The 25,662-nt window shown below is 40.8% G+C and overlaps 1 long non-coding RNA gene across 2 annotated transcripts; it reads left to right on the plus strand.

Moving 5' to 3' along the window:
• Positions 1-5,881: 5,881 nt before the first annotated feature.
• LOC122460478 lies at positions 5,882-25,319 on the plus strand. Of its 2 annotated transcripts, none has more exons than XR_006281789.1 (3): positions 5,882-6,065; positions 8,510-8,512; positions 25,286-25,319. It is a non-coding gene; the product is annotated as an uncharacterized LOC122460478 (long non-coding RNA). The 2 variants fall into 2 exon arrangements; XR_006281790.1 differs by lacking the exons at positions 8,510-8,512; positions 25,286-25,319 and adding exons at positions 17,869-17,872; positions 22,167-22,177 and having other exon boundaries at positions 5,884-6,065.
• Positions 25,320-25,662: the final 343 nt, after the last annotated feature.

A 25,662-nucleotide genomic window follows, 5' to 3' on the forward strand; every position in this document is an offset into this window, starting at 1 on the left:
TTGCTCCCTGGCTCCTCCTCCAGGTTCAGCTGAGGTAGTTAATTGGTCCACCTAGCCACCTTAACCCCTTAAGGCCTTGTGTGGGGTGAACACCCCATCACAGTCGGGTTAAAGTAGTATAAGGTTTTATACGATATAGATATACCATAAGGAAAAGGAATGATTTATTCTAACTAGATTTGCACCTGGATAAAAAATCAGTGTTCATGGAATTCAGATATAAAAATGGTTGATCAATGTATTCCTCATTTATGTGAATGTGTTTCTGGATTAGTTTCTGTTTTTTGTGGTATGGCATAAGGAGAGTAAATATGTCTTTAGAAAAAAATTATTAAAGAATTATCTGTATGGTACTTTAATAGTCCATTCACTCATATCCACAAAAAGAAGGAAGAGAATGTGATGTGTTTGCAATGAATGTGTAACAGAGTCCATAAAAGACACTGGATTCTCTGTGTCCTGGTTAACAAGGAGGTCTCTCCTCTCCATCTCCCTCCTGTGCTATATTTTAGACCTTTAACAAGAGAAATACATGAAACACACCAAAGACATGTCTGTCCATGGTCCCAGATCTACTCTCTCTCTCATAGTTATTGGACTGCAGCAAGTAAAAATTTTTTTTTAAGCAGTACAAACAAAAAACTCTCTTTGCGGCTGTTGAGCCAGATTTCTTAATGTAGGTTCTCTGGCTGGTTTTGTGACCTCTCAGAGCTCTTCCTAGGAAAAGTCTGCAGGTGATATGCTGTAGCTTCTCCTGGATTAAAGTGGCAGGGTAACCAGAATCATTTGCCTAGCAAACCCAGCTTCTTAATGTCAGAGGATCATAGACATGTGTCTCCAGTAGATACAGGGAAAATAGATTTTTCTTTCCAGGGGCCAATTTAGATGATTTTTGCACAGAAAGCCAAGCAACCAATACATCATGTGACAGTGTGGTATCTGCATTAGCTTCTCTCTCTCCCTTTCACTCGCTCTGCATCTCTGCCAATGTAATCTCACCTCTATGTTAACCCTCCTTCAATCTGTTTTGTGTGTCTGCTTCTTCAATGTATCTTTGTGAAAGAATCTTTGTGAAAACTGGGTTTCCTCGCACTCTTCTATTCTCATACACACCTTGTCACTGGAATGAATGTGAATGGCTTTGTGAAATGCAAGACTGGGTCCTTTTAAACTTTTGTGCCTCATCATTTTGTTCATATAATTTTCCTTTGAGATATAAATTGAATTAATCAGGTTCATTTCTGGAATAGCAGATGTCAGCTATTTGTGTGACCATTAACAAAGTTCCCCTTTCCGATATTTGCACATTGTCAATTGTATGAGAACGAAGACAGGGCTGTTAGGAAAAATGAGTCATGGTGTCCCAGATACTAAAGTGTCAATTTTCCTTCTGTTAATTTTTTACAAGTAGTATTTAATAAAATTAAACTTCATTCAGTTGACCTATTGGTAATAGTATTAGGGTGATGTTAGGACAAGGGATATGAGTGGCAATCAGTTGCACCTGTCTCCAGCTTCATTTTAATGGAATGGCAAAACTCCATATGATATAAATAAGGAAGTTGCATGCTTTGGCCCATGTACTCCCTGCCACTATCATGAGCAGAAGGGGGATCTTTGGAAAAAACCAAGAATTTGGCTTCAATATATAAAGGAGCCTGCCCTACGTAAAAGGAACAGGGGGAGGAGAGAGAATTACAGAGAGTCTGGGAGAAGCCTTGCATCTGGGGAGAGGGAATGAACTCTGAGATGACATGACATGACCCAATCCTTCAATAGTTACCTGTAGTCTGTGTAATTAAGGTTCCTAGTTTGCTCTAATGAGGCTTTAAACAGAGATGGCCTATACAAGTGCTTTATTTTTTCCAGGCTTCTTCTCTTTTTTTAAAATAAAGATTTCATTTAAAGTAAGCCACACTCTGGTTTTGTTTGTTATCAGGAAATGAGTCCTGATTGCTTGTTGTTGGAGAAGCAAGGATACTCTACCTTCAGGAGAAGTAAACTGGTTTGAGTTCACTGACCCGCTGGTATCCATAGCCAGTGAAAGAATCTGATTGGATTGCTCTCTCAGCCTGATGAACTGCCACCAACAGCAGACGAGGGAACTGTGGTGAATTCTCAGACCTACAGAGTGCAGTGCATTTTCCCACACTATGGTAAGATACTGCCCAGCCTTCTGTTTATTTATCTAGCTATTTATTTATTTAAAAAATTTTCAATGAAAAAAAGAAATGAACTTTTTGCAAAAATATTTCCATTTTGGGTTTTATCCCTGACTATTTGTATTACCAAAGCAATAAGAGACCCCAAAGGAGATGGAGGTGTTTATACGCCATTGAAATATCAACAAATCATCTTCCAGAACATCTGACCCCCAAAGCTGTAATAGAGAAAAGTTATGTTTTTCAATGCAAATAACCTAAAGTTTTTACCAACCTCCAGCTACTTTCAGTCTTAGCTGTTCACTAAAGTTGCTCTTCCTAAAATTTGAAAACTGTTTAGGAATGGCAATGAATATGAAAACTATATTTGTGGAATGCACCATAATGTTTTCTGCACTGATCATATTACAAGCACTGCTTAGTTCATTACATTAACAAATATATATTTTCGCAGAAATAAATGTAGTGGAAAGTGGTGACATGCATAAACTGAATTTTCTGGTGCAGAGTTTTAAGATCATTATTCATTTGAGAAACTCAGTTTGATTAGTGCTGGTTGCATATAGTGTCAGCTCACAGGATGGAGATTGTGTGCCGGGAGATAGCTGGCAACAAATCACTTCTTGTTATAAAAGGAACCCTTTCTCTGAACAGCAGCAGACAGACAGTTCTCACAGTGCCTGTCAGAATGTTCTGTGTACCTTGACAATTTCTCTCAGGAGATGCATTAGCACTAGAACTCAGACTCAGAAAATCAGCTGAGGATAGTCTCACATAATTCTCATCATCTATGGAAACTTCATTTGGAGGACTATTTAGTGACATTTCCAGTTCCATGGATTATCAAGGCTAATGTGTAATAATTATTTTGTAGGGAGTGGGGAACTAGTTATGGTAAAATAAGAACAATCTGTGCCCCTCTCTCTTCTGCCTGTTGTTGAAGGAGAACAGAACTTTTAGGGGGGAAGGTGGGGTGGTTCTGAAATGGATATCTTTTCACACTCCTGGATTTTAGCCAGGACTGGAAGAGTTGAAACAACATAGGAGTGGCTGTGCTTGCACTATTTCTGGCTAGGATCACAAGTGAATGTGATGGAAAAAAATCTCAAAAAGGAGAGCTGGGTGAATATACCTCAACATTTTCTGATAATATTTGATTGGGGCGGGATGATTTTGCCTTGGCTATGTTAGGACCCCTTCTGTGTTTTCTGTAAATATTCTAGCAAGATAGCTCACTAGCTGGAATATTCACAGAAATTGCTAATTTTAAATTTAGAGTAGAGAATATTCACTGGAAGCAAATTATGAACTCATAATTATAAGTATGCACACTAGAAAGTGATTCTAAGTATATTTCTTAACCAATTGGGGAAGAGGAATAATGATAAGTAAATGTTAAAGTACACTTAATCTTGCCTCAGTACAGAGGGCGGGGGGAGGGATGGGAGGAAGATGGGCTAGATGACCTGTTGAAGTCCCTGCCAGCCATACATTTCTAGAATTCTATCTATGTCCCGTTGTAACAACCAGCAAAGCTTGGAATTTAAAACACCGAATATTCATAATGAATCACTTGAGAACAACCTGTATAGACCAAGAATTAATGATACAGTGAATAATTTTGAATAGCAAATAAACTTGAGAAAATTATACATTGCTCATGAACATTTTGTGAACAGAGAGAGGCTTAAATCTATTGAATAAATGACTTACTGTGAATTACTGGCAGAGGGGAGTGTTCACATGAGATTGCAAGCCCAATTTTGCCGACCAATTTTATATGTTTGAGCATTCATATTTCTGAATGATTATTTGACCACAGGCAGGCAATGGACCTATCTGAAATTTGCCCCTCCCTACTTGCTAGATGGTTTCCCTTCAATTCTCCTGGAGCTGTCTGGTAGTAAGCCATGCAGCCTAATGTCATTACAACCATAAGTCTGGACTGGTGCCTCCTCCAGTAAAATCCATGGAAGGGAGGGCTAAGAGGAAGGAAAACTCTTCCTTCTATGATCCACAGGCCCTGTAGGTCTTCAGAAAGCAGGCTCCCGTGCCTATGCACTAGCTCTGCAGCCTATTACCCTTTCCTTTCCCTCTGATAGCATGGCTTCAGAGGCTGGAGGGACCATGCCCTCATGCCCCCCCACCACTCTGGGAGATCCCCGCTAAAGAGAATCCACAAGAAATGCAATACAGTTCCAGCCTGCATTATCTTTCCTGTAGAACCTCTATGGAGCTGCTTGGAGAGGAGGAGAGGAGAGGAGATGTGCATCCCCAGCAGTTCCACCCCTCTCCCCACCACTGGGCTGCCTCTAATCCTTCCTTCTTTTGGTTCCCCATCCAAAGTCAAGAACAGTGTCCCCTGGTGTTTGGCAGGTGGTAGATCCATATGAGGAAGGTCACCTCCTAGTATGAAATTTGGGGTCTCAATGAGGCCCAGAGCAATTGCTAAAAATTCCAACCTTAGTTTCATTATAAGTAGTTTCTTTATTAGTACTGCTGTAGTGCCTGGAGGCACCAGTAAAGGGTCAGGTCACCATGTCTGTACACACGTGACAAAAAGACTGTCCCTGCCCAAAAAGCTTGCAGCCTAAGTAGTTCTGATCGTTGTCTGTGATTTTATAATAGCTAACATGCTCAGAACTTTTGCGCCAAGGTTCATTAGAACAGCCTGTCACTTGTTAGATTGTCTGTGCCCACTGTTGTTGATTCTGGAATAGTGCTTGTACCCATTGACTTCCAGAAATAAATTAAGAAAAAAAAATATTTTCATCTAGTGACTCAATGCCTCTGCTGAGACAAGACTGAATTCTAGCAGTTGATCCAGTGTAGTTTTAAACTCTGGCTCCTTCACATCTCCCTCCCTTCAAAGTGTCGACCTTTTAAAACTGTTAAAGAAAAATGAAACAAAGCTGTGATAAGAGAAAATTTGACTGGTAAACGGCACTATTCATACTTACCGTATTTATTATATGATTATAACAGTAAGACACGAGCTACCATAAACAAACACTGTGTGCAACTGTTTGCCTATGAGATTTAAAGAATGGCTTCATGTAGTTATAAATCCAAATCTCTTCTGACAGTCTCAAAGCACTGCAAATGAAATTTATGCTAGAATTGTATTTTGTTTATGAACCATTATTGTACAAATGAAAACATTTAGTCCTACTTTTATTATAGAACATAATTAATAATAAATAGCCTAAATAAATAATAAATGTTTCTGAACACTTGTGTAATTAAGTCAAATGGTGCTAAATATTATTCTTTATGGAAGAACACACACAGAGAGAAATGGTGTATGCTTTTAAATGCTAGGCCAGACAGTGCTCTGAAAATATATGTAATCTCATTTGATTACAAATTTGAATGACAAATTCTGAGGGCAGAACATAGCTCCGTGAGCATACACTCCTAAATACAGTACAGAGGAACATACAAACTAATGGGAGTACTCACAGGGTAGTAGTTTGTAGAATCAGGACCTATTAGTGCAATCCTTCAAACCCTTACACATTCCTGTAGTCCTTACTCATATGAATAGTTCCAGGGAAATTAGAGACTTGAGTAAGGACTAAAGGATTGTCTCCTACGTATACCTCAGCATGTCTTTCTATTTTGACCGGGATGATGTCGCTCCAAAGAACTTTGCCAAGTATTTCCTGCACCAGTCCCACGAGGTGCATGAGCATGCTGAAGAACTCATGAAGCTGCAGAACCAGAGGGCCGGTTGCATCTTTTTGCGGGACATCAAGAAACCAGATCATGATGATTGGGAGAATGGGTTGACAGCAATGGAGTGTGCCTTGCATCTGGAAAAGAATGTGAATCAGTCACTCCTTGATCTGCACAAGCTGGCAACTGACAAGAATGACCCTCATTTGTGTGACTTCATTGACAGTTTATATATATATATATGCAAATCAAAAGGCTTTGACTAAGGGAAGGGATTGCAGGCAGACATGCATGTTAGATCACCACAAGTTCTCAGATTTCCTGAGAGGAAGACTGGTCCATCTGGAGGTGGCTAGTGGCTACCCTTACTTAAGAAAGAGGGAGACCATTTATGGGTGTGATTGGGTGGGTTTAGACCTTTTTAAAATTGTGGGTGACATTGTGTCATGACTACTTCCCCCTACAATTTGTTAAAGATTCTTTAGTGAAAACTTATACACATTTTACATTTTTCTACCTTCATGTAACACAGAACAATGAGATCTGGGAGGGGGAAATTATCTGCAGCTGGATGACCTGTATGCATTTTCTATTAGGTGGTTTACTTTACTTACTTTTGTCTTGTGATACAACTTAAAAATGTTTCCACATTTCTTTCAGATGTGATATTCTTCACAGCATAGATAATAAGATGTAATTCTGTTCTCTAACTTTTTTTGTTTTATATCACTTAACAGATTGAAATGGCCCGGAACCTAAGAGTAAAAGGATAAAAACTCCTACAGAAGCAATTAAGACCCCCCCCCCTCTGTGTCGTGGCCATACACTAGTCTTTCCCTGGGGAAAGTTGAAAGAGAATAAAGAGGAGTCTCCAGCTCTTATGCCCAGGTTTGATTTTCGTCCTGTTTGGGAAGAAACTCCACTCTCTTCCCAGGAGTACCTCTCTCCTCTGTTGGAAGCCTGGGCTTTGTAAGACTTTCCTGCCTAGGAGGCCCAGCTCTTGGCTCTATTTTCCAGCAGCCTCACAGTCAACACCTGTCAGCTTTTTCTGAAGGCCTGACACCTCAGTCGCTGAGCTAGGGTTTCTTTTTAGCACAAGGCAAGTGGTTTAACCCCTCTCTGGTTCAACCAGAGATGGAGCATATAGGCCCCATCACACCTTCCTTTGACAATGGCCTATTCCTGAAGCTTCAGAGTAGAGCTGGTTAGAAAATGGTGAGGAAAGTTGTCACAAAACGTTCAGGAAAACCATTTCCCCGTTTCTCCTTAGAGAAGGAAGTTTGCTGATATAGCTCTACTTTGGATGAAGGCAAAACACTCCCACAATTCACATGCATGTGTTCAGTTGTGCAATATTGTACCATGGAGAGAGATTTCCTCAGCTTATTTCTTTGGATCATCAGGCTTAATAACCTTTGTGACATACATCCTTGCTGATGTAACTGCAAATGCACATAAGTGATTTTCTAATCCTATTTTGAATATTAGTAAAGAGTTCAGCTCAATAATATCCTCAGAGTTCCATGGATGGATGACAGAGTGCATTGAAATGTATTAGTGTGAACAAGAAAACAATATTCACTTAAAAAGAAAAGGAGTACTTGTGGTACCTTAGAGACTAACAAATTTATTTGAGCATAAGCTTTCGTGAGCTATAGCTCACTTCTTCGGATGCATTCGGTAGAAAATACAGTGGGGAGATTTATATACACACACCCAGAGAACATGAAACAATGGGTTTTATCATACACACTGTAAGGAGAGTGATCACTTAAGATGAGCTATTACCAGCAGGAAGGGGGGGGGAGGGGGAGAGAACCTTTTATAGTGATAATCAAGGTGGGTCATTTCCAGCAGTTAACAAGAATATCTGAGGAACAGTGGAGAGTGGGGCGGGGGGGGGGGGGGGGGGGGGAGAAATAACATGGGGAAATAAATAAATAGTTTTACTTTGTGTAATGACCCATCCACTCCCTGTCTCTATTCAAGCCCAAATTAAATTGTATCCAGTTTGCAAGTTAATTCCAATTCAGCAGTCTCTCGGAGTCTGTTTTTGAAGTTTTTTTTGTTGAAGGATAGCCATTCTCAAGTCTGTAATAGAGTGACCGGAGAGACTGAAGTGTTCTCCGACTGGTTTTTGAATGTTATAATTCTTGACGTCTGATTTGTGTCCATTCATTCTTTTACGTAGAGACTGTCCAGTTTGGCCAATGTACATGGCAGAGGGGCATTGCTGGCACATGATAGCATATATCACATTGGTAGATGCGCAGGTGAACGAGCCTCTGATAGGGTGGCTGATGTGATTAGGCCCTATGATGGTGTCCCCTGAATAGATATGTGGGCAGAGTTGGCAACGGGCTTTGTTGCAAGGATAGGTTCCTGGGTTAGTGGTTCTGTTGTGTGGTGTGTGGTTGCTGGTGAGTATTTGCTTCAGGTTGCGGGGGGGCTGTCTGTAAGCAAGGACTGACCTGTCTCCCAAGATCTGTGAGAGTGATGGGTCGTCCTTCAGGATAGGTTGTAGATCCTTGATGTTGTGTTGGAGAGGTTTTAGTTGGGGCTGAAGGTGATGGCTAGTGGTGTTCTGTTGTTTTCTTTGTTGGGCCTGTCCTGTAGTAGGTGACTTCTGGGTACCCTTCTGGCTCTGTCAATCTGTTTCTTCACTTCAGCAGGTGGGTATTGTAGTTGTAGGAATGCATGATAGAGATCTTGTAGGTGTTTGTCTCTGTCTGAGGGGTTGGAGCAAATGTGGTTATATCGTAGAGCTTGGCTGTAGACAATGGATCGTGTGGTGTGATCTGGATGAAAGCTAGAGGTATGTAGGTAGGAATAGCGGTCAGTAGGTTTCCATATAGGGTGGTGTTTGTGACCATCGCTTATTAGCACTGTAGTGTCCAGGAAGTGGATCTCTTGTGTGGACTGGTCCAGGCTGAGGTTGATGGTGGGATGGAAATTGTTGAAATCGTGGTGGAATTCCTCAAGGGCTTCTTTTCCATGGATCCAGATGATGAAGATGTCATCAATGTAGCGCAAGTAGAGTAGGGGCATTAGGGGATGAGAGCTGAACATAGGAACATGTTGGTTGGGTCTAAATATGTAAGGCAGTAAAATTTGTAGGTCTCAAAAGGAAATAGAATTTTTATTGGACAAGACAGTCTTCTTAACCAAGCTGTTTACCTTAGCATTAGAGTAACCTTTCATCTTGCTCTAACTCCAGGGTTAAATCAGAAATCTTCATTCTGTTATTAATCAGAATTCATTATTATTTCCAATGCTTCCTATGAAGGCCAATTTTAACTGCTGACAGCTCTGACTCTGGCAGCAAACCAACCTCTCATCAATTTCTTCCATATATAGGCTACACTCCATTACAGGTACCTGTTCGATATTAATTAGTTTGACCCTATTTTGACTTCATCTTGTCCAGGAAGACATTAGCAAATAGCAAGCTGTGCAACAGATTAATTCTAGACTGGGGTATAGGTATCCAAATTTCTAATCCTATTGTGGAATTTCTACTCCTTTTCTCTACAGTATAACTCACACTTATGCATTGTTTATAACACAAGCCCAAACCAGTTGGTTGTGCCTGACAGTTCACTTCTCATATTATATGTACACTATAGGTCAATGAGTTAAACCTTGAATATATAAGAGGACAAGTCATCTGATAGACAAGTCAGTTCGGCCTCACCCAGTAGGATGTGTTTGTTCCATTTCTTTCATGGCTGATATGACACTTATGGTACACTTATGTCTGAGATGTTAGGAACCATCTTTCTCCCTTCCCTGCCAAAGAAGAATCTCTGTACGAATACTACATATATTTTTAAGAATACAACCCAAACTGGCTTTATAGGCAGAAATATTCTGTTCTACAAATGACAACATCCAGGGTTTCCACAATGTAGGGTTTCCCTCCCTCCTGCCACTGTGTGTGTGTGTATCACAAATTTGACTATGGGCCAAATTTACCACTGGCAAAGACAGACAAAACTCCATGGAAATCAGTGGACCTATATTCTGGAGAATACATCCAAAAGAGAAGAATTGTGGTTATGAATTTAATCTTTAAGTTTTGTTGAAAAATTGAATGTATAACCTTGACATACTGTTAATATACTCTGAGTTTAATGGAAAAAAGTCCCCATTTCTATAACCAATTTGGTATCTGTCTGCAAACACCAACTTGCACCTGTCAGTGTCACTGGTAAAACACATACTTGTAGGCTTAACAGGTAACAGCCAGCCAAAGGTCAAGTAGTGTCTTTCAATAATGCTGTGTAAGTGACTCCCATTGACTTAATTAGGACTTCCCAATGAGTTGGAAAGCTTGCAGTCTTGGTACATTAGTATGTGTTTCCATACCTATGCTTTGGCTTTTAACCCTTATACAGTAAAGGCCTGTTGCTGCAAATCCTTATTGGTGTGAGTAATACTTAATAGGAGAAAAAAGAAAATGAGTACTTGTGGCACCTTAGAGACTAACAAATTTATTTGAGTATAAGCTTTCGTGAGCTACAGCTCACTTGCTGTAGCTCATGAAAGCTTATGCTCTAATAAATTTGTTAGTCTCTTAGGTGCCACAAGTACTCCTTTTCTTTTTGCGAATACAGACTAACACGGCTGCTACTCTGAAACTTAATAGGAGAGTAGTCTTACTAATTTTAATAGGATGGCTTATATAATTAAAGGGTTTGGAAGATCTTCCCCTAAATGTGCATTCCTCACTCACAGTGCTGTTTTTATTATTACAGGCATTTACAGAGTGTCCATCACCATACTCCCTACACCAGGAATAGTCTATTTTATGTCAAGGTCCAAATTTCTAGGTCAAAGTATAGTCAAGATCCAGACTCCATCAAAAACAACAATAATGATAATAAATAAACAATAAACAATAAATAATAAGTAAATAAAGATTTTGGGGTCTGTTCAAAAGCATCTGGTGGTCCAGATTTGGCTTGTTGACTACCTCAGCTCTATGCCTACAACATGATTTAGAATGAACAAAGAGTAGTTCGAACAAATAGAAAGCATATACTACAGGAGCATGAATAATGTGGATCTCTTTAGCATATGGAGTTTGGCAAGATGCACATTTTTTTGAACCAGATTCCTCCAAGAAGGTATAGCTTCTTGTCTGATTGGTTGTTACAGATGGTATCAGTGAATGGTTTGGAACGTTGTCATTATCTATGATGCACACTTGAAGGATTATCTATCTGGTTGGTTAACAGTGCAGGAAGATAATTTTTTGGCAGTTTCTCACTGTGCTTCTCAAAGCACAGAGGCTTCAAACAGTAACAAATGTTTGTAAACTGCAGACATCTGTTAGGTATGTTTACAGTGGGAATTTGGGAAGGATAGGGCCATGAAAATTTTATACTGGAAGTTAATTCATTCACTGGGTGATTTTCTCCATGTTTACTAGAGATGGGTCAGACTGGGAAGAAAGTAGTGGTGCTACTCTGTCAAGCCCCACCCGATCATACCAAAATGAAATGCCTCTCACATTAGACTGCAGATTTCCTTTACAATTGTCTCTTCTTCCTTGCATTTTTTAAATCAGTAGTGATGCTCCATGTGCGACTCCAAGTTTTGTGATGCTCCATGTGAAATTTATACAAATGATTTAATGAGCTAATTTGCACATTTATTTGCATATAACTATATACACCATCTTAAAACAGTGTATATATAACGCTGATGAAAGGCTTTGTGAGAGTATAGACCAGACATCTATTCCTTGCTCTGCATGAAGCGATGTTTACCAATCTCTCAGTTACCTTATTTGTACAATAGGAGGAAATAATAGTTGCATATCTCTTGGGGGTAAGGACATGAAGTCTTGGCCTGTAATAAGGGTTGTGAAGTACATAGAATTATCAGCAACAAATGGAAGAGTTAAGACCGGAACCCACTGTGTCCCAGTCCAGTGCATCTCCCTCTAGGTCAGTGGTGGGCAACCTGCGGCCCGCATGTGGCCCATCAGGGTAATCTGCTGGTGGGCCGCCAGACAGTTTGTTTACATTTGCATGGCTGCCCGCAACTCCCAGTGGCCGCTGTTCACCATTCCCTGCCAATGGGAGCTGCGGGAAGTGGCACAGGCCACAGGGACATGCTGGCTGCTGCTTCACACAGCTCCCATTGGCTGGGAACGGTGAACCGCAGCCACTGGGAGCCGCAGGCAGCCATGCAAATGTAAATAAGTTGTCTGGTGGCCCGCCAGCGGATTACCCTGATGGGCCACGTGCAGCCCATGTGCTGCAGGTTGCCCCCCACTGCTCTAGGCCAAACAGTATTCTGAGACTGGGTATGTCTACTTCTGTAATGCACCAGTTAAACTGTTGACACTTAATGTTGAGCTAATTATGATAATTAACTTTTTGACATGAATAAAGGCACCCAATTAGAGAAGAAAATTCCATGTCAGATAGGAATAAACATGGGACCATACTCCTTTAGGCCAAACATAATGGGAAGGGGGAAACAATATAATGAAATTTTGTTTAGAAGAAAAACAAACTCCCATGATGGAATATTGAAGATTTGATGTAACAGTTAGGATTGTGAAACCATTATTAAAACTTATAACTCCGATTATCAAATGTTGCCACTCTCATAGCACCTATTTTAGTTTTGTTTGCTTTCAGTAACAGAAATATATGGGTATAATGTCCTGTTGGGTTAATTATAATTGATGTTATGTAAATCTGTTTAGGAAAAAGGCTATGCTGAGTTACGTCGGGTATTATGTTCTTGATAGTACAGGAGCTATTCCCTGTGGAAATGTTTACTAGAGCTTTAGTTATTTATTTTTTAACGTCAGGAGACTGTTAGCTAAGGTTAATATATTAATATAAGCTTAATATATTTCAGTGTTACTGTTAAAAGGATAGCAAGAGGAAATATGAGTCAAACATATGTGTATGTATATATAAATTTGTAAAAATGATCTAATTGTTTATACCCACCAAAATAGAGTTTGCTATATTAGAGGAAATATTAAACAGAGACGTTACACCAGTTTATCTCCTGAAACAAGTACCAAATACCCTAAAATACATTCTAATCTTTTTAATATAATAATTTGAAAATTTGACAAAATGCTCAAATTGTGTCACCCAGCAATATTTAAACCAGATATAACCTTCTAGCTTTTCAACATAAAAAGTAGGTCTCCATTTTTAAAAATTCTTCAATACATGCTTTACTTGCTACACATGAGAAGTGCCAGTGACTTCAGTGGGATGACTCACCTGTGTAAAGTTATACACATGCTAAAGTATTTGCAGGATTGAGGCCTTAGCCTGATTTAATCCTTTTTCCAATACACTTAAACTGCTAGACAAAATTAGAAACTTGCACTATTTAACCTCATCTATCATGGGCTCCCCAGCCCTGTAATTGTCTTATTAAAACATTTGAAAGAAAGTTAGTATTTTAACTTTGCTGCTTATTGCTGTAATATTTTATTTTCATCCTAAAAATATACATTATTCTCCTCCTTTGATTTGATTGAGTAACATGGGATGAGGTGGTAAGAAAAGAAATTCACTTTATTACATGATATTTCAGACATTCATAAGTGAGGTTTTTTTTTGCTTTATATAAATCATAATACTAACCCCAAAGGAATCTTGGGAAACAATGTTTGTAAAAGTGAGCTGAGATCCTACCATGAAAGTATGAATTATTCTTTTTTTGTGGGAAAAGATGCATAATTTGAGATAAATTGCAGAATATATAGCTTTTCATGAAACTTGAGGAAAAAAAATTTCCACATCAATTTCCTAAATTGTGAAAGGTTTATTTTTAAAACATGGCTCTAGTTTTCTCCCAGAAAAAACACGTGTTTTGTATTGGAAGGAACTTGAGAGAAAATGATTATTCTGCTACAACACAGAGTGAACTAGGGGGGGAGAAGAGTGACAGGGCAGTTTGCCATAAGCCCCCTATTTGTGAGGGCCCCCAAAATGATGGTGGGATGGCCAGGCCAAATTTGAGTGAGAGGCATTGTGACTTGGTGCCTGGGGTCAGAGCACCTCGCAGGTTTGGTGCCTAACACAATAACGACTTGCCTGTCCCAACCAGGCCCAGATCCCGCCATCACTGCAATTATCACACTGGGCCCAAGGCTACCTGCCAGGCTTAGGGGCCAGAGGTAACAGCAGGGTTGGGGATAGTGCTCCCATTGGCAGTAGGGCCAGATTGCACAGAGAGGTGGGACTGCGGGGAGAGCAGCAATCCCTCAGGTGTAGGCCTTGGGATTTCCCTATGCCCCTTGCCAATCTCCTCCCCTTCTCAAACTCTTTCATCTTCATGGTAATTTTTTGGAAATGGTGAGAGCCCTCAGTTTCAGATTTTGCCCTGAACTCACAAAAACCTCTGTGTAGCCCTTCTATAACATTTTACATAACGGGGAGAATTTTAAAATAAGATTGGGAAAAATTCCATGGGATTCTCTAAGGAAAGTCTAGATTTGTTTTATATTAACTTTGATTTAAAGTCTAAAATACATTTTAAAATATTTTACAGTGATATTCCCATTAAATAGGTTATAAATAATTCACTCATAGCTGAACAGATGTCTACACTACAAAATTAGGTCGAATTTATAGAAGTTGGTTTTGTAGAAAGCGTTTTTATACAGTCAATTGTGTGTGTCCCCACACAAATGCTCTAAGTGCATGTAGTCGGCAGAGTGTGACAACAGTACCAAGGCAACCATCGACTTCTGGAGCGTTGCACTGTGGGTAGCTATCCCACAGTTCCTGCAGTCTCTGCCACCCATTTGAATTCTGGGTAGAAATCCCAGTACCTGATGGGGCTAAAACATTGTCACGGGTGGTTCTGGGTACATATCGTCAGGCCCCCCTTCCCTCCCTCCCTCCCTCCGTGAAAGGAAGGGCAGACAATTGTTTTGCGCCTTTTTTCTTGAGTTACCTGTGCAGACACCATACCACGGCAAGCATGGAGCCCGCTCAGCTAATCGCCACCGTATGTCTCCTGGGTGCTGGCAGATGCAGTACTGCATTTCTACACAGCAACAGTTTATTGCCTTTTGGCAGCAGACAGCGCAGTATGACTGGTAGCCATTGTCGACGTAGTCCAGGGTGCTCTTTTAACCAACCTCAATGAGGGCAGGGGTGCCTGGGCAAACATGGGAGTGATTCAGCCAACACCTTTCCCTTTTAAGTTTCATTTTAATCTGCAGCCAGAAGACGATGGCCAGCAGTCATACTGCACCATCTTCTGCCAAGCACCCAGGAGATGACAATGGCTAGCAATCATACTGCACAGTCTGCTGCCAGCAAGATGTATAAAGATAGATGAAGTGGATCAAAACAAGATATAGACCAGATTTGTTTTGTATTCATTTTCTCCTCCCTCCCTCTGTGAAATCAACAGCCTGCTAAACCCAGTTTTGAGTTCTATCCTTGAGGGGGCCATTCTGTTTTTTGCAAAGCCACCACCCTTTGTCGATTTTAATTCCCTTTAAGCCAGCCCTGTAAGCCATGTCATCAGTCGCCCCTCCCTCCCTCAGATCAAAGGCAGACAATCGTTCCGTGCCTTTTTTCTGTGCAGATGCCATACCACAGCAAGCATGGAGCCTGCTCAGATCACTTTGGCAATTAGGAGCACATTAAACACCACACGCATTATCCAGCAGTATATGTGGCACCAGAACCTGGCAAAGCAAAACCGGGCAAGTAGGCAACATCAGCGCGGTGACGAGAGTGATGAGGACATGGACACAGACTTCTCTCAAAGCACAGGCCCTGACAATGTGGGCATCATGGTGCTAATGGGGCAAGTTCACTCTAATTCTGGGCTCGGGAAACAAGCACAGACTGGTGGGATTGCATAGTGTTGTGGGTCTGGGATGATTCCCAAGGGCCGCGAAACTTTCACATACATAAGGGCACTTTCATGGAACTTTGTGACTTGCTTTCCCCTGCCCTGAGGTGCAAGAATACCAAGATGAGAGCAGCCCTCACAGTTGAGAAGTGAGTGGCAATAGCCCTGTGGAAGCTGCAATGCTAGACAGCTACCAGTCAGTTGGGAATCAACCAGACCAGAAAATAACCATTGGGGATATTGAAATGCCTATAGTTATCCTTGGGGACCCAGACTACCCCTTAATGCCATGGCTCATGAAACCATACACTGGCAGCCTGGACAGTAGTCAGGAGCTGTTCAACTACAGGCTGAGCAAGTGCAGAATGGTGGTAGAATGTGCATTTGGACGTTTAAAAGCGTGCTGGCGCAGTTTACCGACTCAGTTAGATCTCAGCGAAACCAATATTCCCACTGTTATTACTGCTTGCTGTGTGCTCCACAATATCTGTGAGAGTAAGGTGGAGCCATTTATGGCGGGGTGAGAGGTTGAGGCAAATCGCCTGGCCGCTGGTTACGCACAGCCAGACACCAGGGCAGTTAGAGCACAGGAGGGCACGGTGGAGTAAGGAAATCGATTTTAAGAGCCCTTTAAGTCGAAAAAAAGGGCTTCATCGTGTGGACAGGTGCAGGGTTAAATCGATTGAATGCTACTAAATTCAACCTCAACTCCTAGTGTAGACCAAGGCTATGGAATGCAGACTCTCTATGTCCCAATGAGTGGATTTAATAGAGTAAAACAATCTTCCAAGCTTTCACTTACTGGGAAAGTAGATGACAGAAAAATCTAAAAGTTCTGTACCAGGAAAAAAATAGAAAAAAAATAGACATAAAAGGGGTGGGGAGAGTCTAGGACATTTCTTCACAGATGTCTCATTGCATGCTGTCAGTCTATAAACATTTTGTTCCCACTTTTATGTTTGAAATGAAGTCTTGTTTTTTGTTTTCTAATCAAACACTGCACACAGGGTTGGGAGAGAAAGACACAGTAACTAGACTTGGCTTAGATGAAACTTTAAAAATACAAAACTTTGCTCAAATTGATCCTGAAATATTAAAAAAAGAAAAAAAAATTATGTAGACTGAACTGACAGCCAGGGTGACTACATTCCCCTGTTTAGGAACTGAAGTGATGTAGCTTGGGAAGGGATTGTGGAAACTTCCTCAAATTGCTATCTGCTTTCATTGGCCATTTGGTATATCCCTTCACCATGGGAAATAAGCATTGCCTAAAAAATTAATGAAGACCCAGAATAAAGCAGAATGATGGACTTGCATTGAAGTTGATGTTTTTCTGTTTGTCTGAGTTTTACTTTTTTTAAACTTGTTGAGCTGAAACCCTGAGAATTTTAATTTTGTAAAAAAGATACTAATCTAGATTCTCACTGTAAATCAGTGTCGCTCCATTGAACTCCATTAAACAAAAAAACAAACAACAACTTGAAAAAATCAGATGGCCTGTTCAGAACCAGCACCCTCCCATAATTTTGCGCACACCTATAGCTATGAAAAATACAAAAGAATCTCAAATCTCTTAAAAAAAAAAAAAAAAAAAAGAATCAGTTTCTAGCCCTAAATTCAGGACAGCACAAAATCTGACCCAAGAATAGCAAATAGGGAAGGACCAGAGTTATGTTAGATCAGTTAATAAAACAAATACCAAAGCACCAAAGGCATACACCTCCAAAAATTAGAATAATTTTAATTTGACCTGCTAGGAACACAAGGTATCTGGGAAAGGATATCTGACAAATGAGGCCCCAGCAGAAGAACTAATGCACAGCCAATGAGGTTCAGCTCTTGTGATAAGCTCCTTCACCATTCACTGTGTGGAACTTTCCAAGGGCAGCATTTATACTGATGGGATGGTGCACAAAGACTAACAGGGGCCCTGTTAGGTGGCTAGGAGACTTCCACCAGACTTGCAATAAGAAGTTAAACCAGGCAACATCTTTAGAGAAGCAGTATTACCAAAAGACATACGGATCTTCAGTTTTAAAAGCCAACTCTCTAGGTGTCATGACCCACAGGTCAAAACCCTAGGCCCTCGAAGTCTTTAGGAGCAGCCACACTCCAGCCCTCCATCTGGTAACCTGCTGACAATAGCTTACTTGAGACCAGGAAGCCCAGTGTGAGGCTCCACCCCTGAGGTCTGGCAGAGTCCCAGAGCAACTGATTGGCCTGCTGGCCCAACTTAAGCCAGCAGCAGGAACAGGAAGCTGTCTGACAACTGAGCTCTACCTTGCTCTGGTCTTTCTGCCCAGCTTGAGCTCTTGGCATCTGACTCATGGTTCCTGACCACCAGTGTGTTTCCTGCCTCTGACCCCCTACTATTCTGACTCTGGTTCCTGGCTCATGGTTCAGATCTTCAGTTTGTCTTCTGCTTAAGACCTCTTGATGTACTGAACTTGCTGACTTTTGACTCCTGTCTTGTGACTGCAGACTTTGGCTCTCGCTCCTAGGTCTAGCCACCCACGATCTGTGAATGACACTAGGTTCTGGTAAGATCTTCACAGTATATCCCGTGGATCTTCAACACTCTTCTTGAAGTCCAGACCTGCTCAGTATACTAAGACGCTTCTAAATATGCTATACCCTTTTCTCCATTACGCTAGACTTGAAAACCCACATTAAACTGAGATCTTTACAGTTGTAAGTGTTAAAGCCCCATGGGAATGCTACTGGAGTGTCTTGTAGAAGTAAATTCAAGTACTCACACTCAGGAGTTAACACTGTTTTATTATCAGAGCTCCAGAAGTCTGCCCCAGATTGTTACATCTCATTCGCTAGACTAAATTCCAGCACTTCTTGGATTTTCTGCTTACAGTAGGGGGACCTTAAAACCATCCTTACACTTGCCTAATTAATTTATTTCCTATATACAATAGATACAGAACTGGGAAGTTGTAATCAATTAAGTGGTTTTCAGAACTAGCATTCACTGTTTAGAGCACTAAGTTAGTTGTAGTGCATGCATGGTATATTTGAGTATACTACAACACATTCTGTACCTATCTTATTTAGGCCACATTTGCAAGTCAATTTTTCTATTAAGTGTTGTGTGACATTCATGGTAATGTGCATTAGGTTTGACTTGGCACTCAGTTAAGAAAACTGTGTTTCAATGTCATGCTAGCATGACAATTGTTTCAATATTTACTGCAGTTTGTGGCTGCCAGTACCAGTACAAGATTGCTGCAATGAGAGTCCATCCCTGTCTGAGTACAGATAATCGAAATGTAAATTTTAAAAAGCTTTTCTGTTTATAGATTGAGAGTCTGAGTGTATGCATTGTTAAACCATGAATATTTTCCATAAGTAACATCTACAATTACGTTTTGCATCTGAATTCTATTATATGCACAGGTGTATACATTGGCAAAGCACCTGGTTATCCTTAATTTAGTTGATCAACGTTTTCATCCTTTATGAAATCTTTGCTTTTATCTAGCACGATTAAACAGGGTTGCATGTGCACTAGCTAAAGGGACAATGTCATCTACTTTTAGGTTCATATTTTTAAAAAGTTTCATAAAATATTATGAATAGAAGTGATATAAAGGTTTATTTTTACATATAAGTGCATAGTTTCAAGATTCTTTAATGTTGAACCTTCCCCTATACAGTTGAGACACCAAATATTGCGCTATTTCACAGAAACTGGAAAGTGGAACTGACTGGTGATGGATTGTTGTAAATCCAAGTGAAACTAACCAAACTATCTTAATGAGCAAAGCTGAATGAAATACCAACCATAACCAGCACAAATGGTAAAAATATATTTCTCAGTTTGCATAATCTAAAGATGTTACTTATTTTGACAACTGCCCTTTTTTTCTGAGTATATTTTCAGTAAAGGAGTTTATTTCTGTAAACAAGTTGGGGAATGGGTGCTATTTTTATTGTAGTTAACATTGGGTGCCCTTGGGGCATGATTTTCATGCAAGTTCTGAGCAGCACATTTCCAGTTCAAATCAGTGCAATCTACATGTGCATAGAGCCTCTGAAAAATCAGACCAATCTCTCTTACCCAGTGTTAAGGTAGCTAGAGGAATTTTGAGATGTGTCATCAATATGCTGATTAGAGATGGTCAGAAATTTTTTGACAAAATATTTTTTCCATTACAAAATGGTGATTTGTCAAACCAAAACTTTGCATGGAAACATATTGGTTTCAACTAAATCTTTGTCAAGAAGGTTTCTGAGGCCTGGGGGTCAGGGCCAAAATGAGAGAGAGAGAGCGCGCCAGACACTCTAGCCTGAGGTTTAGGACACTCACCTGGGAGGTGGGAGACTCGGGTTCATGTCCCCTATTCAAATCAAGGTGAGCAGGGCTGTGAACCTGGGTTTCCCACATCCCCTGGGCTCGAGGGTTAATGTCTCTCTGAACCAATGAGTATTTAATTAGCTATACAAAGTTAACCCTCTCCTGCTGGAGCTGTTTCTTTGGACCAGAAATTCCATCATGGACCTCTGGATCAGACAGATTAGGAATTTGAAGCTGGATTTCCCACATCCCATCTGAGAGCCCTAATTACTGGGCTATTCTGGAGTCAGTCTCTGTCTCTCCCCCTAATTTTTTTTTTTTTTTTGAAAGGTCTCAGTTTCATTCCATGTTGGAACAAAAACAAAATGTCAAAACTTTGATTTTTTTTTTTTTCCAAAATGGAAGTAGTGTTTTCTGGCCACCCTCAGTTTCTTCTTTTCATTGAACCACCATGCCATGGTTTTATTACTTTCTCAGAGCTGGATGATGAAATAGCTGTAATGAGCAACTTAGCAAGCTGGCTGCAATGAGACATTGACAAAATAAAGTTAATGATTGTTGGTAGGAACGTCCATTGGACTGGTGTCTGCACCAATCATTGAAGCGGTCTTTCCAGTCTTTGCCAAATTATACAGTTCATGGATCTTAGTGACTAACACTTCTCTCAGTTCCCAGACAGTAGATGGGCCTTGTAATCAACTTGGAAGGCCAGGAAGCTGTAACTGCTTCTCAGTCCTGTGGGACTTCCTATTCATCTATGCTTTAGATTTCTGTGTGTAGATTACTCCAATATGTGGGCATGGCATTTCAACTCCCATGCCTGCCAAATTCAAGCACTAAAATAAACTATTGACGTTACTGTCATCAGTGCAATATTAACCTCTGACCAGGAAGAATTTTATACACATTTTTATATTCTGTATGATGGAAGAATTTCTATGAAGCTGCCATGTCGCAAATCACAAGCCCTTTAAAAATTCCAGATAACCTTTGAAAATACAGTCATCTACTTTTAGGTGGAATAATGTTCTAGACTGGTTATTCATGACTTTCTCACATTTGATTTCAATCAGCAACTAGTTGACTGTCAGCTCTTTGTTAAACAGGCCAAATCCTATCTGCTTTACTCAAGTAGTTTCACTGAAGTCCCAGCAAGAGGGATTTGGCCCTTTGTCAGGTTAAGTGGACTGTTTACTAATAATTGGTACACAACTAAAACAGATCAAAAGCTGAGCTCTTTCAAAGATAAGCATGAAATTAATTTAAATGTTTGGCAAGTTTAGCACTCAGGTAGCGAAGCACCAATTATTACCATGAATAATTATATTAATTTGTATAGTGCTTTAAGTATAGAATACCAGATGTTTTACAGATGTAGATCCAGGAAAAGTTCCTGCACTGAAGAGCTTACAGTGTAAATAGTTGAATGCTTTCACACATGTATCCCTAACCAATAAAAATCAGCTTCTCTTTCGTATTTCAAACTACCTATCTTTAATGCCTGTCTAGCTGGTAGGTAGACCAGGTCAAAAAAAAGGTACAGCCTAGAGCCTCAAAAGGATTTAGGCAGCTAACTCAAAGAAATCAATGGGATTTAGGTTTCTAAATACCTTTGAGGATCTGGGCCCAAGTGTATATTTTTGTGAAAATTTTTGAAAGAAATGAAAACTTAGTTTTGCTTAAAATTTTCCAGGAATTTTTTTTTCCCCCAACAAAATGTTCTGTAAAAAATATTAAAGTTTTTCTTTGGTGAGGAAAAAAAAAGCCCACATTTTAAACTTCTTTTCCCCCACAGGAAAAAGAGGGGGCATGGAGAGTAAAAAAAAAAAATGTCAAAAAGGGGTTATTTTCCTTATCAAAATGAAAAGAAATGTTTGAAAAACTATGAAATGCATTATCCAAAATACTACTATTTTTCCAATAGTTTTATTGCAGTAATTTGGACCATTGCTGTTGAATAATACAGTATAATTTTATAAGGGAAATTTCTGGGAAGTTGGCCATGATTTTTCAAAACTGGGCACCTAAAGTCAGTCTCATAGCTCTATATTTGGGCACCTAAAAATGTGATCTGACTTCTTCCCCCCCGCCCCCAAGTGCTGATCACTCAATAGCCTGCACTGAAGTAAATGTGTAGAGTACCAGGCTGCCAGTAGCTACCTAGAAAGCCAACTACTGCTCCCAGGGGAACTAGAATTGCCAGTGAATTCAGATCTTACAAGTCTGAGGGTTTCCAGAATGGCATGACGCAGGCGTGCCTGCATCTCCAGTTTATATGCAGCCAAAGGAAGTGGAGTTGTATTGTTGATTCAGCTAGGTAGGTAGCACATGTGCATGTTTACAGGATCAGGCTGTGCATGAATAACTTTACTCGCTTATGTAATCCTATTGAACACATGTGTAAAGTTCTCTGCATATGTGTTTGTAGGACTGGGACCTTAATCAAAGAAGCTTATTTCCCACGCCTTTAGAAGAGACACCTTTCTTGAGAGGCTCCTGGAGCATAGAAACTAGAGGGCCATGTATTGCATCATTCTGAGAGCAGAAGAAAGGAGAATATAACCTATAGCACAGAACTGTGTTACACGATTAAAATCAACCAAGCAAACCTAGGAAGATTTTTTATCTTCAGTGACTCCTTTGAGTTGTTTCTATTCAGCTGAATGGACTCTGTGCCTTGTGCAAGCTATTTCATTTATTATCTGCCTATATTTAAAGTTATTAGCCATTATTTTTATTATATGGAACTTCTTATATATAGAGAAGCAGCCAAAACATTACTGTATCTGTACATGCTCATATGGTCAGATCCTGATGAAATATTATGCACCTTTCCTATGGACCCGTTAACTTCAGTGAGTTATACAAACCCTTTAACCTATGATTTTAGCTAATTATTAAAATTGCTAGCTTTGTCATAAAGCATCCTTTAAGTTAGTGCTGTACAAACTTTTCCAGTTGCGTGCCCTCTCCCCACAACCATTAATAGTATCTGTCTGTGCCCCTACTCCATTACTGCACAGTCAAGGCTTCCTCAGCAGCAGACAGCTTCTAGCTTTCAGTCAGGCTGCACCAGTAGAACAGGCATACCACCTGCCCCTCCTGTGACATTCCCCAGGGTACAATCTGGACTGTTGAACAGCTGTGTCGCCTTGATTCTCTAGCCTCGGATGTCTTTTACACTGCTTTGCTCTCAGAACACTTCAATCCAAACACACTGGTTTAGATAAAACAAATTTCTTAGCTACAGAAAGGCAGATTTTATGCAATTACAAGTGATAAGGCATAAAAGCCAGAATTGGTTACAAAAGAAATAAAAAGATAAAAATGCAAGCTAATAGGTTTTAAAGCAAAATCTCTCTCTCTCCATAAACTGCAACAGTTCACAGGGTGGATTTCCTTTCAGCCAGGGACCCCTGCCCCAGTTCAGTGATCTTCAGGTATTCGTTGATGCAGTGAGCAGAGAGATGGAAGAAGGAGAGGGGTGATGTGGAGATCACTGTCTCTTATTTTTATATCCTCCTCCTCTCTTTGAGAATTACCCCCCACTGGGGTATAGCCAAACAGTTCCCTTTGTATGTGAGATCGGAGCTAATTTCTTGTTTACACCTTCTCTGTCACCATCCCTTCTTGCAAGCACCCCCTGGCTGAGTGTGCCTGCACTTTCTCTCTCTCTGGTCAAGTCACACACAGCCTGTCTGTGTGATAAAAGTAAAGCAAACCCCTTTCAGGGTATAAGTCCAACTTGGGGCTTATTTCAGCACCCTCGGTAAGGTCCTTCAATCTGCAGCTCTATCCTGGGGCTCACTCTTCAATCAGTCCAGCAGGGCCTAGCACAATACACTGGCTAAACTGTCTCTAGCCCCTTGTGGGCTCCCTCAAATTATCCCTGCTCTGTAAGCCACACCTCCAGGGCTCCCTCCTTGGAGACTCTGCCTCTGCAGGCCTTTCTGACCCCCAGCTCTTCAGCTAGGCCACTAAAAGAGTTCAGTTCCCCCTTCTGGGGTGAATTAAAGTCCAAGCCATTTTCCCCAGTGGCTGGTGAGGGGGACCCAGGCTCCCCTCTTCTCCAGGTCCCAGTCCAAGGACCCTGTAGATAGCAGCTGTCCATCATGTTCCTTTAAAAACACCACATTGCTGCTACAATTCCCTAGGCCACTTCTCCGTGGCTCTAGCACATTCTGCACCCTTACCTCAGGGCCTTGTCCTGGTGGAATCCCAGCAGCCAGCCCAGACCTCCATCCACTCTCCTCCAGCTCTAAAAGGGAACTGAATTGCTCTGGCCCTGCAGCTCTTATACTAGCCCGCTGGACCCTGATTGGTTGCTTCACATACAGCCAGTCTAGGCAGCTTGGAGGACTTCTCTACTGCCCTTTTCTGGGGTGGGGTGTGGCAGGGTCACAAGGCCTCTAGCAGGGGACCTTAGTTCCTAGTCCACCCCATCACTGGGCATTACCCAGAACGACAGCATATTTAAGTAATAATCATATAGCAAAATCTCATAATTTTACATGCAGTGTTGTTAGACACATTTCAATGGGATAATAATATTCAGCAGATTATGAGTTTTCAAATGATATCTCATAATACATACTTTGTACAAAATATAACCCTATAGAAGTGCTGAACATGGGATACAAGGTGTCACAAGGGGTACAGGGTATGACATCTCTCGTCTTGGGTTTTCAGGGTGGAGAAAGGAATGTGTGAATGTGCGACAGTCTCTGGGGTTGGAGCCAGCACTGCGTGTGGAGGCTGCTGGGAGTTGAAATTGGCACAGCACAATGACCCACAGACTGAGTAGATCACTGAGGTGAGTGAGGGGGCAGAGGTGGTGCTCCCTCCCCACCTGTAGGGACTGGCCCAGGCCCCACTTCACAAAGCTGGCACGAGCCACGTGGCATCACTACTCACCCCCACAAACATTTCTCTGTGTCTCCCCTGGGGGGGCATGCCCCACAGATTGCGCATCACTGCTTTAAATAGTACAGTATGTCCTGTTTCTTTCTTACAAAATCTTTTTACAGGAGTCTTGTGGGCAGACCCAAGAGCAACACCAAACATACACAGGTCCATCACTCCACTTTCTCCTTTAAAGCCAATGGGATACTCATGTGCTCTAAAATAAAGCATCTGTTTAAGTACCTTGCTGAACTGAGGCCTCATTTTCTGCTGTGATGCTGCATTAGTGGTAAACACCCTCTTACAACACTTTAGGAAAGGGTAAAACACATGAGCAGTTCACAAGAGTGATATCAATATGCTAGTACACAAGATAGGAAGTGCAACTGTGTATCAAAAAACTGCAGTGAAACTACCTAGACCAGTGGTTTTCAAACTTTTTTTCATTTGCAGACTACTAAAAAATTATGAATGGAGGTGCAGACCCCCAGAGGTCTATGGACCACAGGTTGAAAACCACTGTTCTATGGTAACAACATCCTTTTGCGGACCCCTTAGACATAGTCTATGGACCCGTAGGTGTTCGAGGACCACAGGGTGCAAACCAATGAACTAGATACACAAGGTAAAATCCCGACCACATTGTGATTAATGGGAGTTTTGCCACTGATTTCAATGCAGCAGGATTTTACTCAAAGTGTTGTCCATTTTTAAAAAACACACACACACTTTTCTTCCAAACTCTTTGCT

The sequence above is a fragment of the Dermochelys coriacea genome, chromosome 1, assembly GCF_009764565.3.
Source record: "Dermochelys coriacea isolate rDerCor1 chromosome 1, rDerCor1.pri.v4, whole genome shotgun sequence".
In the NCBI taxonomy this organism is placed as follows: domain Eukaryota; kingdom Metazoa; phylum Chordata; order Testudines; family Dermochelyidae; genus Dermochelys; species Dermochelys coriacea.